Here is a 15,635-nt window from a genome sequence, read left to right on the forward strand (position 1 = left end):
CAGCAGCATCGTTAGTAAGCTTCGTGACTTGTGCTCTCCTTGCTCCACGCTTGCTCCTAAGCGTCTCTGGATCGTTCGTATTAGGCATGACTGAAGGGCTCGGTCCATGCTGTGGATTTCCTTGTTCTCCGTATCCCGGGTTTCGGCACCACTTTTGTTAATTACGTTGAGCGGGAACGGCGTTGCATCCACAAGAATGCCCCAAGTTAGCCCCGAAAAGATAGGCCAGAGAGACTCAGCACAACCCAACAGGAGAATCAGAAAAAAGTGAAGAAGTCCTTCGATGTCACGTGGTTCATGATATCGCTTCAACGTCGTCGTCCAATGATAGTCCTTTTTAAACATATTTACACATGCCATCGCTCCGGCATACGAGGTAAAGCAAACGATCTCGTAAAAAGCTACCTGGAATCCGCTTTCAGTACGTAACGGTACACTGCTTTCATTCTGATAAACGACTAGTCCAATACGGAGTTCCGCAAGGATCTATTTTAGGGCCCACCCTCTTTCTCCTTTACATTAATGACACAGTAAACATCCCAGGCACGCCCGATATAACGTGATATGCTGACGATAGTAATATATTTTCTCGCACGCGTAGTAACTTACTGTATATTTGAAATTTGGCAAACTGTTATTTAGAAAATCTGTCATCTTGGTTGGTCTCTAACCGGGTATTAGCCAACGTAGAGAAGACAAAATTTATCGTTTTTCAACCAATTAACAAAAAGCTAGACGTCGTGCCCTCCTTAATCTTAGATTTGCGGCCAATTGAGCAAGTAAAGGAAATTAAAATACTGGGTGTATGGTTTCATGAGAACCTTTCTTGGACCACACACGTCAATCACACTGCGCGTCAATTATCTAAATCAATTGGAGGAATGAATCGAAAGATTGGTACCTCAGCCTTTGTTACGAGACATTTACTATGCCTTGGTGTACTCAAAGTTATATTATTGTCTGCTAATATGGGGTAATACGACTGTAACTAATTTGAACAAACTACATGTTCTCCAAAGAAGGGCTATCCGCTTGATGATGAATGCTGACAACTTTACGTCCTCTACCGAACTTTTTCGGAATGCTCACGTCCTTACGATTGGAGACATGTATATACTAAAGTTGTGAATACACATTTATAGGGAAGTACGGGAAGGACGTATATGCCTCACGCATAGGACGACCCATATCCCATTCGAACGGCAAGAAAGTTCATGACTCCAATCCTAAGGACTAACTAGTGTAAACAGAGCATGTCATATCTGATTCCACTCTTTCAGAATAAGTTTAACCACCTTCTCACACAACACTATACGGACGCGCAGTTTAAACGCATATTGCGCCTTTCCTTGAAGGAAATGTCAACACTTCTCTTTAAACTGCCTTCATACTATCACTATCGTCAATAGTAAAACTATCATCCATGATTCATAAAAGCTTGGTTATCTTCCGAATGATTCAGAGCTCCCTATAGTGCTTGTTGTATGCAGTACACTTGATGTATATATGTATCGTTAGGAAACAGTATTACTCTCTGCCTGCACTGCATATTGCTGTAAGTAGTCACGGATTGCTACTTGTTCTTGTTCTTCTTCTTTTTTTTTTTTTTTTGCTTTCAGATTGTGCCGGTCCAGCTGCCTTGTCATTCTTCTGCCTTTAGCAGCTGGTCCACATTTCTGTAGGACCAGAAATGGAACAGTAATAAAAAAACAAGAAAGGTCATCAAAGATTCCATTCTGTGGCTCGATGAGTGGTGCGCATACATCAGCACGCTTCAGCCTCAGCAGCAGGTTTGCTTTCTCAGCAAACCAACTCGCAGTGCCCTGCGGGTGACCCTGCGCAGCGTCGTTTCGCTTGTTCACAGTCTGAGGGCTTCAGGCTTTCGGTATGTGTTGACGGAAAAGCTTGGACAGGATCCCCTTGATGTGTGTATTTCTCTGTGAGCGTCTACAGAGATTTGCAAATACAAGATACGAACAGACGGCATATATTTTGTCCTTTCAGAAGTTCTTCGGCATTACGCGACACGTTGCTGGCGACGGTGGTCGTCCCACAGTTGTACAATTCCTGTACATCTATTGGATGCTGTCCGTCAACAACATTGTGAATCCGCCACGGAGAAGCAATGTCGACGGACAAGGCACGCAGCTACTATACAAAAGCTGCAGACACTGTTTGGCCAAAAAAAAAAAAAAAGATTCACTGAACCATGTATGACCTTTTCCAGTTTGTATGGTGTCCCGTTATTACTGAAACATTCACACCCACTCTTGTTGCAGGTTGTTGAACTTGAAAAGCAGCTTGACAGCATCCTTTTGGACCCGGTTTCCACGTCGTCGGGCTGCATGTCGTCTGCGAAAGGAACCAAAGAGTGTAGCCTTGAATATCTTGGAGGGTACATCGTACACAAGTTTTGGAGGTGAAGAATGCCCTTCCTGCTTGCTCACTCTAGGGGCATCACAGGAAAACGTTGATCCATGCGACCTCATATCCACCAAATCACGGGGTTTCCTGAGCCGTCCTTCTCCACGGCTCATGAAGGTGCTAATGCTTGCTGAAGACCACGTGGTAGGCTGCACCGCATGGAAGACAAGCACGCTTTACACAGACATCATAGAGGCAGCACTTCTTGATGACCGGCTTCCAAGAACCAGTGTTGGTTGTGACTCCCACTACGTGCAGAAAACCGCTAAAGTCCTGCATTTCTTCGTGAGGTGCCCCAGACATTTCTTCTCGCGTGAGAAGAATAAAAGGCTTGCCCTTGCTAACCCCCGAGCATTCCAGTTACTGGTGGCAGGAAGGAGAAGGACATGCCACAGTAACGAATTTTTCTGCACTGGAATGCAAGACTCGACTGTGGTGCTGAATTGTGCAAATACGAACCACTGGACTGTTCCTAGCTAAATGTTAGTCATGCACCGAGTTGTATTATTATTTATTTTCACTTTATATCGCTTCTGGGCATTCTGAGGCCTGTGCATGTAAAATAAGGTATATTGCCTGTAATAAAATGCCTGTGTAAAATAAGAAAGTCCTGCAAATGCGAGCCAGCTGCAGGACTCGAACCCATATCTTCTGGACTACCCGGGCTCCACCATCTTTCCATTGTGCTCAGTACACAGTGAAGATTATTCGTGTTAAGGAAGGATAGTGACTCATGCTGCTTATGTTTACAATTGCTTCGTTTTGTGTTTATGTGCAATTAAAGTTTTCTTTTACCAGTATGTCAACAGCAATAAAATATCCATAAGACCTGTCTCGTACGAATGCATTATCTGCATGTGCTTTCCTTTCTGTCTTTAAAGGCATATCCCCCTTTGTATTTTCATCACATCCCATTATTCCTGCGATTCAACTTCTTCAGATAGCCGCATTCTTAACAGCGGCACTTCGAACAACAGCATCTTTCATAACTTACATGGAGCTTCTCCGCTTGTCCTCCTTTGCGCATATCCCATAGAGTGCATGGTCCTTTCGAAAACAAACTGCGAGCCCATTAAGTTCTATTTGATATCATTTATGCGATGTCCGCGGTCGTCTCGACGTACCGTCCTGCATGTACGCTTTGCTCACTTGGTGTCCTCACACGGTAGATACCGTTACTTATCGCCTTCCCTTGGCGTATCACACGTTTGAATGTCAACGCATGATGTCCGCATCTTACTGCAACGATGTACGCATTCGATACCAAAATATCAAGATCCCGGGCACGGCATAACACGCGCTATCACAAGCTGTCTGCTTGCACTCGCGTACCCCTTGCTCACACTTTGCTAACCCACGCGCCCTCACGCGGTTGCCACCGTCCTTACGTCAACCTACAGGGGAAAGAGAGCATAGAGGGACCAAGGTATATCTAAACTGGTAACGAAAACAAGCGAAAATACTAAATCAGACCCATCGGCAAGGCTACTGTCATGAGGCGCGAGCGATCCTGGGTGTTGACAGTAGAGGTACGATTGTAAACACAAAAACTTTAGAACGTGGGCATGGGTTGTGTGCGTACTAATAGGTTATTCATAATTTGAATGTAGAAAAAACTTTCTGTTGCCCCACTCGTGCACATATACGAAATCATCTACCACCCGAGTACGTTTCCGTATCCTGCTCCTTTGCGCATGTGTCACAGTGGGCGTGTTTATCCGTGCCGTGTGTCCGCGCATTGTAATGCGGAGTTCGTATACTTTTTGGGTTAAACAGGTAGCAACGTTGACATCTCGGAGCTGTAGGCCAAGATTAACATGTGTGAACTGATGAATACAATGCATCCCCTGTTGCTGGTCCCGCGAAAAAAAAAAAAAACTTCATGGGACCGAGCCGCCATGATAGCGTGAGTGTTAGCAGGAATCAGCTGTGCACCAACGATGTCATGTTTTGTTGCAATGGCCACTCATTGAATAAATGCAAACGTCTAATCACTGCGTGTGCGTATTGCTCTAGGTAAGAAATGGAGCTACCTTCCTCGTTTCTGTGTGATATTACGGTGCCCTTATGTTTGGAGTTGTCAAGATATGTGATAACTATATGTATTTCGTATTGATATGTTTAATTAAACCTGATACGATTTATTTTTTCTGTGTTCTCGTGTGGTACTGTTGCACGGGTGAGGAAAAGGGAATACAACGCAAACGAAGTGCGCGAACGAAAACGTGCCATAGCCAATTATGCGCTACTTATTATTCATACTGCTGACGTCACCTCTGACGCCATTTATTTACAATCGTAGTAGTCCGCGCAACGGATGGATGGCGCTGACCGTCTCTATCATGGCGTCATTCTGAAGACACAGGGGCCTATGGGAGTTACGCTACCTGTTTAGATATACCTTGGAGGGACTGTGGTTATGCATTGTGCTGCAGTTTAGGCGTTTAAGGCGGACGATCGAAGCTGAAATGTTACTCATACGAGAGCAACGAGGTGCCAGTAGACGCTGCCGAATTTTGCGGGATTTGGCATCTCGCAACACCGGCCGTGTTATCACACTGCCCTGAAATTGCCATAGTACGCACCTGATATATCGCTGCATGTTAGTACTTCGGTAGCTGGATTTTTCAGAAACCCATAAAAATTAATTTAAGCCCATATTAATTATAATAGATGTCCTACAGGCATCCATGTGCTTTGAACTGACATCTAATGGATGTGACAAACGTCCAGTAGTTACGTCCATTAGACGTGCTTAGTAAGAGGTGTGGATGGGTTTTACATGTTGATAGTACGTCCAAGCGACATCCAGTTGATCACAATGGATGTCTATTAGACGTGCACAATAACCAGGACTACTCGTCTTATAGTTGTCATAAGACGTTTTCGGTTCTCTGGATATACACTTCGAATGACAGCGCAGTGCGAAATTTCCCCACCTCTTCGCAAGTCCTGAACTACACAGTGCGCGCACTTTTTGTATTCGGCATTTTTTGACCGCTCACAACTATTTTTAATCCGAGGAAAGAGACAGAGACGTATCTTATTTGGCCACAAATGAATTACACTTTCCGATCAGGGCATATTGAGTGCGAAAGGTAAAGTGCCCCGTGTAGCCCCGTATCTTATTTTACCCCACCTAACCTACTCCAGCATCTGGGCGGATCTCCTCATCTCCGTGACCGGCATGACAACACAACGGGTATTAAAGTACTGTCCTGAAGTCCTGCTTGCGTGCTATGCGCTTGCCGTCTGCGTGCGCCATATAATTCCCATATAGCACGAATGCGATATGGAAATGTTATGGCGCACGCGGATAGCATGCGGTTGACTATATATTCCGAAAACACGGTGCGCCGTTGTTGGCCATACGCGAGTGGGCGTCGGCACGACCATAGCCAGAAATGGATGAAGGGTGAATGGTTGGAGGTGGGGCAAGTACAAGATGAATGAGTCCGATGTGCAATGTGGATAGCGGATACGTTAGAGGGGTCTTTGTGCAATGGCCGTTTGCTGGAGAATACGCACGAGGTTGCGGGTTTTTGTAGATCATTCAGCGCAAGAACCTCCGGGGTATCGGATGTTAACCAACGTACCAGTCCTGGAATGTGCAAGGTAGGTTTCTCACATAGTGTTGTGTGGGCGACGTTCTTGCGGTATATGTTCGATGGTTTCAGGTGAATGACAGTGACCGCAGCTGGCATCATCTCTATAGAGCCCCTTAGCAAGGAGAGGTATCCGTTCCGTAGGACTTCGGCGATGCTACGGCTCTGCGTTGAAGAAATGTCGGGGTCATCTCTATGCCGAGAGAGATGCCTTCGCAGCAGTTTGGTGTTGCTAGCGAGTTTCGTAAGAAGAGCCCCGTTATCAGCACGTATATTCTGAACCACCAGCGGCATGACCGAGCAGGTTAAGGCTTCCGGCTTGTTGGTGGTAACCAAGGTCGTGCTAAAGATTGGGAGGTGGTGGGTTCGAATTCTACCACCGGCTGTGCTGTTTGAGGTTTTCCCTGGGTTTCCGAAGACTTTCCAGACGAATATTGGAACAGTTCCCCCTGAAGTCGGCCCAGGACGCATACTAACCCCCTGTCCCGCACTGCTTTCTGCTGTCCTCTCTACATCTGTCCACGTCTGTACGCCACTCATAGGCACAGTTGCTTCGCGGCGCTAACGCGGTACTAAAAATAACATTCTGAACCTCTGTTTCGAGGGAGGCAACTTTCGCAAACGAAGACGCTGCCAGGTCGGAAAGTTGTTTATTGCACGAAGGAAGGTCCGCTTGCGTGGTAGCATCGGATGCCGCTGAATAAGCTGTAGCCCCAACGAAGGAGTCGTCAGGATTTCGTCGTTACGTGCATTCCAAGCATTTGAACTCATTTATGCCGTCGCTGATTAGGAAGTCGTATACCGTACGAGTAACATTCACACAACCGCAGTGAAAGCTACGGCAACATCCACCAATTACAAGGAGTAATACATAGTACTCATAGACATTGTTTACATAACATCAATCTTCTTTTACCCCAGTATATGTGAGGGCTAACTGCAAAGTGCTTAGTACTACAGGGTGTCTCACCCAACGCAAAGAAAAAGAAAAAAAAAGAAATCAAATATGAATGAAAAATCTGCTTGTCAGAAAATGATGGGACCAACTGTGTTTATCTTCGTGGAACGTTTGCCTGACTTAAAAGCACTTTGATCAATTTTAAATGGCAAGAAATTCAATTTTTCGAATGAAAATAAAAAAATTTCCAACTAAACGTACCGCGTTTTTTCGTAAACAAGCGCTTGCAGAACTTAGCCTACACCATCACAAAATATATTCTCTACTACAGTAGTGGCAACTGGCAAAAAGTTGCGAAAAGGCCATTTCCAAAAGGCGTATATCGTCGGCTGCCTGTAGTTCTCCATCGGCACAGACGCGGAAGCGGCGAGGACTGTCCAAGGTATATCTTGGATTGTCTCTTCACCCCTTCATTTTCCCTCACAGTTGCACGCGAGCTCAGGGGCGTCGGAAGTTCCTCACGGAAGGGGGGGGGGGGGCGAGTCTCAACCTAACCAAACCTAGAGGAGCTATTGATGTGCTTATTAGAAACGGCTCGTCCGCTGCGATCCGATGGCTATGGATGCTTAACGCATATCGGAAGGTCAACGCGCGTTCTTGATCACCAAGGAAATTGGCGTTTGAGCAGCACAAACTGAAGATGACAAATAGATGTAAGCGAGCGATGGCGTGTTCCTTTATTTATTTTTTTTTATTTTATTTATTTTTTGTGCTCGTCAATGGCGTTGTCTGCAAAGGCTGTCATTATTGTTGCACTAAAAACTATTGTTGCTCTACCGAGTGTTCTGGCCCTGGCTCATGCAAAGACAGCAGATGCTACACGTGTCATCAAGCACACGAGTGAACTGCTTAAAGGCTCCTCGCAGCATGATAAGAGTTTCCCTTTCCAGCATGCAGTATTTCCCTGCTTAGAGAGGCTAAGTTCGTTCAGTGTAGAGATAACTTGATGCGTCGAGACAAATAATCGGAACGCGTCTATTGTACAGCTATCAGCATTGTGCGCGGCGCTGCCCAATGGGCCCGTTCCGATTACTTATCTCGACGCATTAGGTTATGTCAACACTGAACGAACTTAGCCTCCCTGATAAAAAACAAGTCGACGTCGTTTGCTGGAGCGGAGTCTGTTTTTTGTTGTGTCGTCTAAGCAAGGCTACTGAATGGCGTGTCGCTACTCTTTACGCAACAGGTCCGTATATACAGTATCACATAGCGTAATCGGCTGAATAGTACACTACCGTATTTATTTACTAGGGGGGCGACTGACCCTCTTCCCCCACCTTCCGACGCCCCTGCGCTAATTGTTGCAACTGACAACGGCATCTTTGTATCATCGGCAGTCGTCCTTCTGTTTTTTATTTCTTTACTTATCCTTTAACAGCGACAGCTGCTATGGATTCAGGTTCGCGGGGATCATGTCCTTATGTCGCATCACCGAAACCCCTTCCCTCCCTTGGCCGGAGATGAATCGAAGAGCAAAAGGCGCGCGATGCAGATTGGTAATTTTGGAGAATCACGTTGGCCGTGACGTTGACGTCAAGTTCCTCAGAGAAAAAGCGGCAGCGGCAAGGCGGCATTTGCCGTTTCATATGCCAGGGCATGTGATAAGGTGCGCAAGTCGCCGGAAGCTCAGCAGAAAGCGGCGCTTCGAAAATAACGTCGCCACTGATGCAAATGGAACGACGCACTGGCGGAAGAGCTATTATTGGCTGTTCCAGGTGCCTTGTTGCTGATTGGCCTTAAAGGGAGACTCCGCACCAAAAACGTGTTGCAGTAACAGCGCGGCATCAAGCCATACCGTATGATGTTTCAACAACTGTCAACAGTTGTCACATAACATAATGTTGAAGGCGCAATCCTTACTTATCACTGAGAACCTTTGCTGTTGCGAATCAGAAACAGCTAAAAAACGCAGCAAGACAACACAAGCAAGTAAAATAAAAACTTGTACATCACTATAATTTCACTTATTATGTATTCTATGACCAATACGTGTGCTGCATATCGTCCTCTAATGTCGTATGTCAGGGCTCGACTACATCAGTGTAAATCAGCATATATTGTGGGGTAAATTTCACGCTGCAAATGGTAATGCGTGTCAACGTAGTACACAGCGTCATGAGTAGAGCGTGTAGCTTTGGAGAAATAATTTTTTCCTAAATTGGGAGGGTAAAGATTGAGTAAGAAACGCGCCCTAAATTAATGCAAATTCAGGTGGAAAAAGTTCCAGTATGCTAATTCTTGGAGTACAAACAGCCACTGTCCAGGGGTGATGCGCTGTGACGCACTACACAGCATCACATCAAAAATCAGTGTGGTAGGGCCTGGAATCATACTCTGGAGCTCTTGAGAGCACAGTGCTGGCTGCAATCAGCTGCTGTTACCACGTACTGTGTAATCTCCAGTTGTCCTCCAACGGTGGCTGTTTATATCCGGTTCCGCTCGAGTTTACTATTAGCAAAATCTAGGCGGTTCACAGTTCACTTGTGTTTTCAGATTTTAGAAAAGTGCGGTGACCTTAAACACGGAGTACCTTTGGTGCTGCTGCCTCAATTTCATTTGAGAAGCCCTTACTGAAAGGTTAATTAAATTGTGCAGCCGCGCAGGTGCATGGTATCATGCACCTGCGCTAGTCGTATAAGCCAAAGGAAAAGGCGGTAGCCAAGAAGTTGCTGGTCTGTTTGTTAAAAATCTGTAATGTATGTGAAAAACACCTTTCAGCAGCACATCATTTTGCATTCGACTCATTGCATCGCTAGTCATCAATGTGACTGTTTTGTCCATCGATTGTAATATGTGCTGCAGACCACCCGATGCAGTCACCATGGCAGCATTGAGTTCCTGCATACATACTATTGTGTGAGTGCACAGGATGCTGCATTTGCGCATGTGTGTATAGTCGGTGTGGACCTTACATATATATATGCTATCTTATGAGGATTCCTGAGTATCTGTACGTCAGCTGTAGAATAACCCGTGAAGTACAAGGTACCAAAAAGTTCACATTGTAAGCAGGTTGAACACACAGTAAATACTCTTTGCCTGTACACAGTTGCAGTGGTCTCTACGCACTCCACAAACACTAAATATCTCATGCACGAAATTTTTAAAAGCAAGATATGCACGATATTCGTAATCTCCCGTGTATATTCAAATATCCGTGACAGACGTCACAGGGACTTTCAGTGGATCTACAAAGAGGGCAGAAATGCTAGTCGCTAAGATATCGCATGGATGTAAAGCGGATCTGCGGAAAACTCCCGTGGATATCCAGACGTCCCGGATTGGATATCTTACGGACATTTGCTGGATGTATCTGGTTTGCTTGGGAGTATACCCCAACAACACAAGACTGTCCTATGGATGTCTGATGTACGTCAGATGTTGTGATATCCCGGGGATAACGAGTTTCGTCCGATATATGTACTCTCACAGGTCCAAGTGAGAGAAAGAAGCAGTCCTCATTGACGTCCGACAGACATTCAGCCCAACAACACATGGCTCTCCTAGGGATATCCCAAGTACGTCTGAAGCTGGATGTTGGGATATCCTGGAGATGATGAGTTTCGTCCAATATATGTACGCTCACACGTCCAAGTGAGAGAAAGAAGGCGTCCTCTGGGACGTCCGAAAGCTATCTATAGGGACGTTAAACAGACGAGGGAGGGACGTTTTATGGATATTTCTTTGGGCTAATCTCAGCAAACCAGATACATCCAACAAATGTCCGTGTGATATCTCGCCCGGAACATTTGGATATCCAGTGGACTTTGCCACAGATCGATTTTACATCCATGCGATATCCCAGCGACTATCATTTCTGCCATGTTTGTAGATCCACTGAAAGTCCCTGCGACATCTGTCTCAGATATTTGGATATATATGGGAGGTTACGAATATCGTACATATTTTGCTTTTAAAAATTTCGTGCATGAGATATTTAGTGCTTGTAGAGTGCGTAGAGGCCACTGCAACTGTGTACCAGCAAATAATATTTAGTGTGTGTTTTAACCCATTTCATACCATTGTTCCCATTTGGGAACAAAAACATTACCTTAATTAGCCTAACAAGATTCATCACAGTACAGCAACACACTGGGACCTGCCAGAATAAGTGCCGAACCCTGCCCGCCTCACTCCCGACCACTTGGGAAAACCCGCAGTAACATCTATTAGCGAGTTTGATAGAACGTATACTTAAATACAAATCGTTACAGACCAGGGGTCGAAACCGGAACTGAACCGTAACCGAAAACCGCAAAAAACGTTATTTTTCGCCGAACCGAACCGTAAACATTTTTTGTCTCCCCGTGAACGAACCGGAACTGAACCGAAAAAATATGATGCGGTAACCGGTTCGCCAGACGGTACAAACGCCTATACCTGGCGTCGACTGACGCGCACCAGCTCCCTGCATCGCTCGAAATATTGCCGAATTTACAGAGCGGACAAATTGATAAACTAAGAAGTGGTGAGTCCATGCACCTCCTACAACCTCACCTCCAAAAGGTTCACGTCATCCCTGTACATTTTTGCGATTCCAGGTGTAAAAAAAAAGAAGAAAACACAGGAGTGGCCTCTCTCCCTCTTTTCAACGGGGAGCAACGTGCCGGCCTCCGCATGGGACTCTGGGGTAGTCCTATCCCAGTAAACCACTAATATCCCTAGGACATCCTTACAAGGTCGTGAACGTCCTGAATATCTGGACATCCATGCAATATCTGTGGGATGTCCCAGAACGACATTCGCGTTTCTATTTTATCGAGTAAATCACAGATGTCCTAGGTACGTCTGCAGGATATCGCGCTTTGGACATTTGGATGGAGGAAAAGCCTGGAGATCCCTTGGATACCCATGAAAGATCCAGTACACGAGATTTTGGGCACTGGTTGAACGTCACAGGAACGTCGCCAGGACGTTGACTGAATATATGCTAATAAACGTGAAGTTTATGACATCTTGTTCCGCCAGCCACATTTTTGTTCTGCTTAGAGCAAGCAAAAACTTCTGTAAACGTTAAAGGGACTATCGCATCCATCTCAGTCGATTCCGAAACTGTAGCGCCGTTTTACTCCGCGTTCATCACTGATAATAACGCCGAAAACCCGACGCGAATTGGCAGCGTTGTTCCTGTGTAGTTTGATATAAAACTTCGCAAGAGCAGACGACGCATTCCGGGGTTCCCTCTCCGGAAACGTCACACGGACGAGGCCAATCACTGCGCGCCCTATGACACGGAGAATACCAATCACGGAGCGGCCGGAGGGACCTTGGTAGCCTTGGCAACCGACAGACAGGCGGCCGGGCGGGCGAGCGAGGCGGAATGCTAGGGAACGGCTCGCGGAACGTTGTTTCTGGTTAGTGTCGAACGTGTTCGTACAGTCAGGAGCGTAACGCCTTGTTTCACGTAACATGGTTACGTCTGCACTCACACTGGTAAGCGAAAGCCAGCGTATTTACCGAGGACTTTTCACTTAGTATAGTGCGATGCGAACGCCAAGCAGACGATCTCGGAGACAATCGCCTGCGCTGCGCTCCTATTCGTGTGCCTGGCTTACGTCATCATCGTGTTGGCTGCAGATGGAATGCGGACCTTTAAAACTCGATTATTTAATATTGAAGCTGTTTTCGGAAGAGAAATTTGGCAAAGTTGACTCTGAAACGGTGACGAATATGATCCTATCGGTATCATACATACGTTCCCGGATGCGATAGTCCCTTTAACTAGATGGGGGCAACAAGCAAAATTGTTATATATTTCTATCGTTCGCGTGCTGCTAGCCGTGAAAGTATTTATCTATATTCGTAACGATCGTCAAGCAACAGTGGAATTTGATCACCTTTATAGCTCCACTCAGCAGCTAATCCAATTTTAGACAATAGCTTGAATTAAAAACACAGAATCTGGCATGAAGGAATGTGAGAAACGTTATTGGTTATACCATGTCTCTGCAGATTCACGGGTTAAATGCAAAGAAGCACCTCCTCACCGTTACAGGTGTATCGCGGCGCAAATACGTAACGAACTTGCCCCAATGGCCCTTATTTCAGTATAAGCTCTGGGCATTCTGTCAGCATAAACCGTTGTGAATGCTCCCTTCAAATTCGCGTACGCGGTGGAGGGGACAAAAAGGGAGCCTGCTCTTCTTTTTAGGGTGGCAGCGCGTGTGGTAGCATGGTCAGCCATGGTGGACCGTACGTCAGAGTTTGGTCGAACGCTGGCTGGGCTTACTACATTCCCTGAATTTTTGACCTGTTGTTGATGTTCGAGGCATTTATTTCAACACACCCACGTAAAAATTAACATTGTACATAATACGTATGCAAATACATATATATTTACATACATATCAGAGTGGTGTTGTCATGTCAGATATGTACAACTAAAAGCAAGTGCATGTTTGGACCTGCTTGCATGATGTCCCACGTACGTCCATATATCCTAAAAAGACGTTCCCGGGATATTCGCAGGATCTACAAATGACAAAGAAGTGTTAGTCCACAGAACGTCCCGGGGTTGTAAATGGGCTCTGTGGCAAAATCCGTGGGATATCCCAACGTCCGAAATAGGATATCCTGTAGACGTTTTCTGGATATATATGGTTTGCTGGGTATCTACCACGAGACCGCTTTCTTCCCTGTTTTCCTTTGGAAATTAGTGATAACCTTTTGCAATGGAGTTTAGTGGTACGCTGTGTGCCATTTCCCAGCACTTTTCGGTACAGTAAAGGATGATCTGCTGTCGTGAACTGCATCATGGCTCTTCGTACCTATGAAGTGTAGAGGTGAGGGAGTAAGACGATGGAAGGAGGAGCAAGCCATCGCCGGAACCTTATATTACCACTCACATGTCGTACACTTTTTAGCACAGCACACGTAAACCGGTTCGAACCGATTAATATCGGTTCAAACCGTTATTTTGGTTGCTCTGAACCCAAACCCGAACCGATAACCTCGAAGTGGAACTTGATCCGAACCACAAAAAATAACGGTTCTGAGCCCTGTTACAGACACAGGAAGGGAGTTGCCTCAGGACAGAAGCCGCCGATATTTCGAACAGAGACTGTTCTTCTGGGCAGTCTCTGTTCGAAATATCGGCGGCTTCTGTCCTGAGGCAACTCCCTTCCTACATCTCTACCGGTTCGCTGGATTTCTACCCATCTCTGCTACAGACACGTTCGTTAAGGCTTGCGTGGCCTAAACCATTTGTAACGCTGACGAGGACGTATCTTCGCAATTCCTGTGTATCTGCATCAACTCAAAGTATACCCAACGAAATTTCCGAGATCCCTTCCTATCAACTAGTGTGTTTTTAATTCAGTTTACCATCTCTATAAGGACAAACAAATCTTTCCTGGATCTCCCATAGACATCCCTAGGATCTGCAGGCTGCCTGTCATGGGACATTCAAACATCCAGAGCGCATTTTCTTACAACATACCGGGGACATCTGTTGTTTACTGGAGTAAGTCCAAAACGCAATGGAATTCTGCGATATCCCATAGATATCCTATGGATGGCAAGATATTCAGGACGTTCGCGACCTCTTAGGGATGTCCCAGGGATATTAATGGTTTGCTGGGATGCTCCTACTAAAGCAGGCAAGCGTGTATCTCGAGCAAGTGTTACTTTTTTTATCTTTTAGAAGTCAGTATACGCTCTGTAGTAGAATATAAAGCGTCTTTCTGGTATTTTTTAACATCTGCCATCGTTGCCGGTGGTTTTGTTTTCTGTTGCTCCGGTTTATTCCCCATGAAGGAGAATAAGCGCGGCGGTTCAAAAAAGAAAAAAAAACGAGAGATTGGGCCACTCAGCCGGAAAGCTTTGGAAATGAATTGGCATTCACTTCCAAACAAAAAACAGACACTGCACATTGGTGTTCTTGCGAGCTCCTACACATTCGAGAGCCCTGTTCGCCTGTGAGTCGAAATGAAGGGTGAGATGTCTTAGTTTAATTCGATTGCGTGCACAAACAACACTGGAATGAGGAATTGCTTTACGTAATAAGTCACCGTGGAGGTAGTGTCTCTGTTTCTTACTCATTTGGTTTGAGAAAGTGAGTTGGTTCATAGAAAGTCGAATTTGTGCAGTGCTACATCGTCCCCCGTTTCTCTCTCTCTTGTAATACATGATACATACAGCATCCCATCACGGAGCTGATTCGGACAATCCGTGAAACAGCCATAATATGATCTCCTGGGGATACTCGGCTACGGATACCCCCATAAATACCCCAGGGGAGTCCCACGGAGGTCCATTTTAGGATATAACCATTGGGATCTGTTTCACACGTCCGTGGGAGGTGGTGTTCTGTCTGGGTAATATATTCTTCATTTTAAAGCACACATGCTACATTACTACTGTGAATAATTTAAATAATCAAACGAAATTGTTGGACTACATTAAGTTAATGGTTAACACAGTAAATGCTACGCACATTTTCCAACGGGAGAGCCCCTTAATTTTTCGGCTCTCATCGTTCATTGTTCGTTTTGTGTCGGTTCACTGACGTATTCCGTACTATTCCAAGAAACACAACTATGCTGGTTCTTTGATGTTTCCGAAAAAGGAAAGTCGTGTTGATAGGGTAGAATAACTGTAGGAGTGGGGGATTATACCCTCACAGCTACCGTCAGTTTTTTCTTGTCAGT

The sequence above is a fragment of the Ornithodoros turicata genome, chromosome 5, assembly GCF_037126465.1.
Source record: "Ornithodoros turicata isolate Travis chromosome 5, ASM3712646v1, whole genome shotgun sequence".
NCBI classification, from domain to species: domain Eukaryota; kingdom Metazoa; phylum Arthropoda; class Arachnida; order Ixodida; family Argasidae; genus Ornithodoros; species Ornithodoros turicata.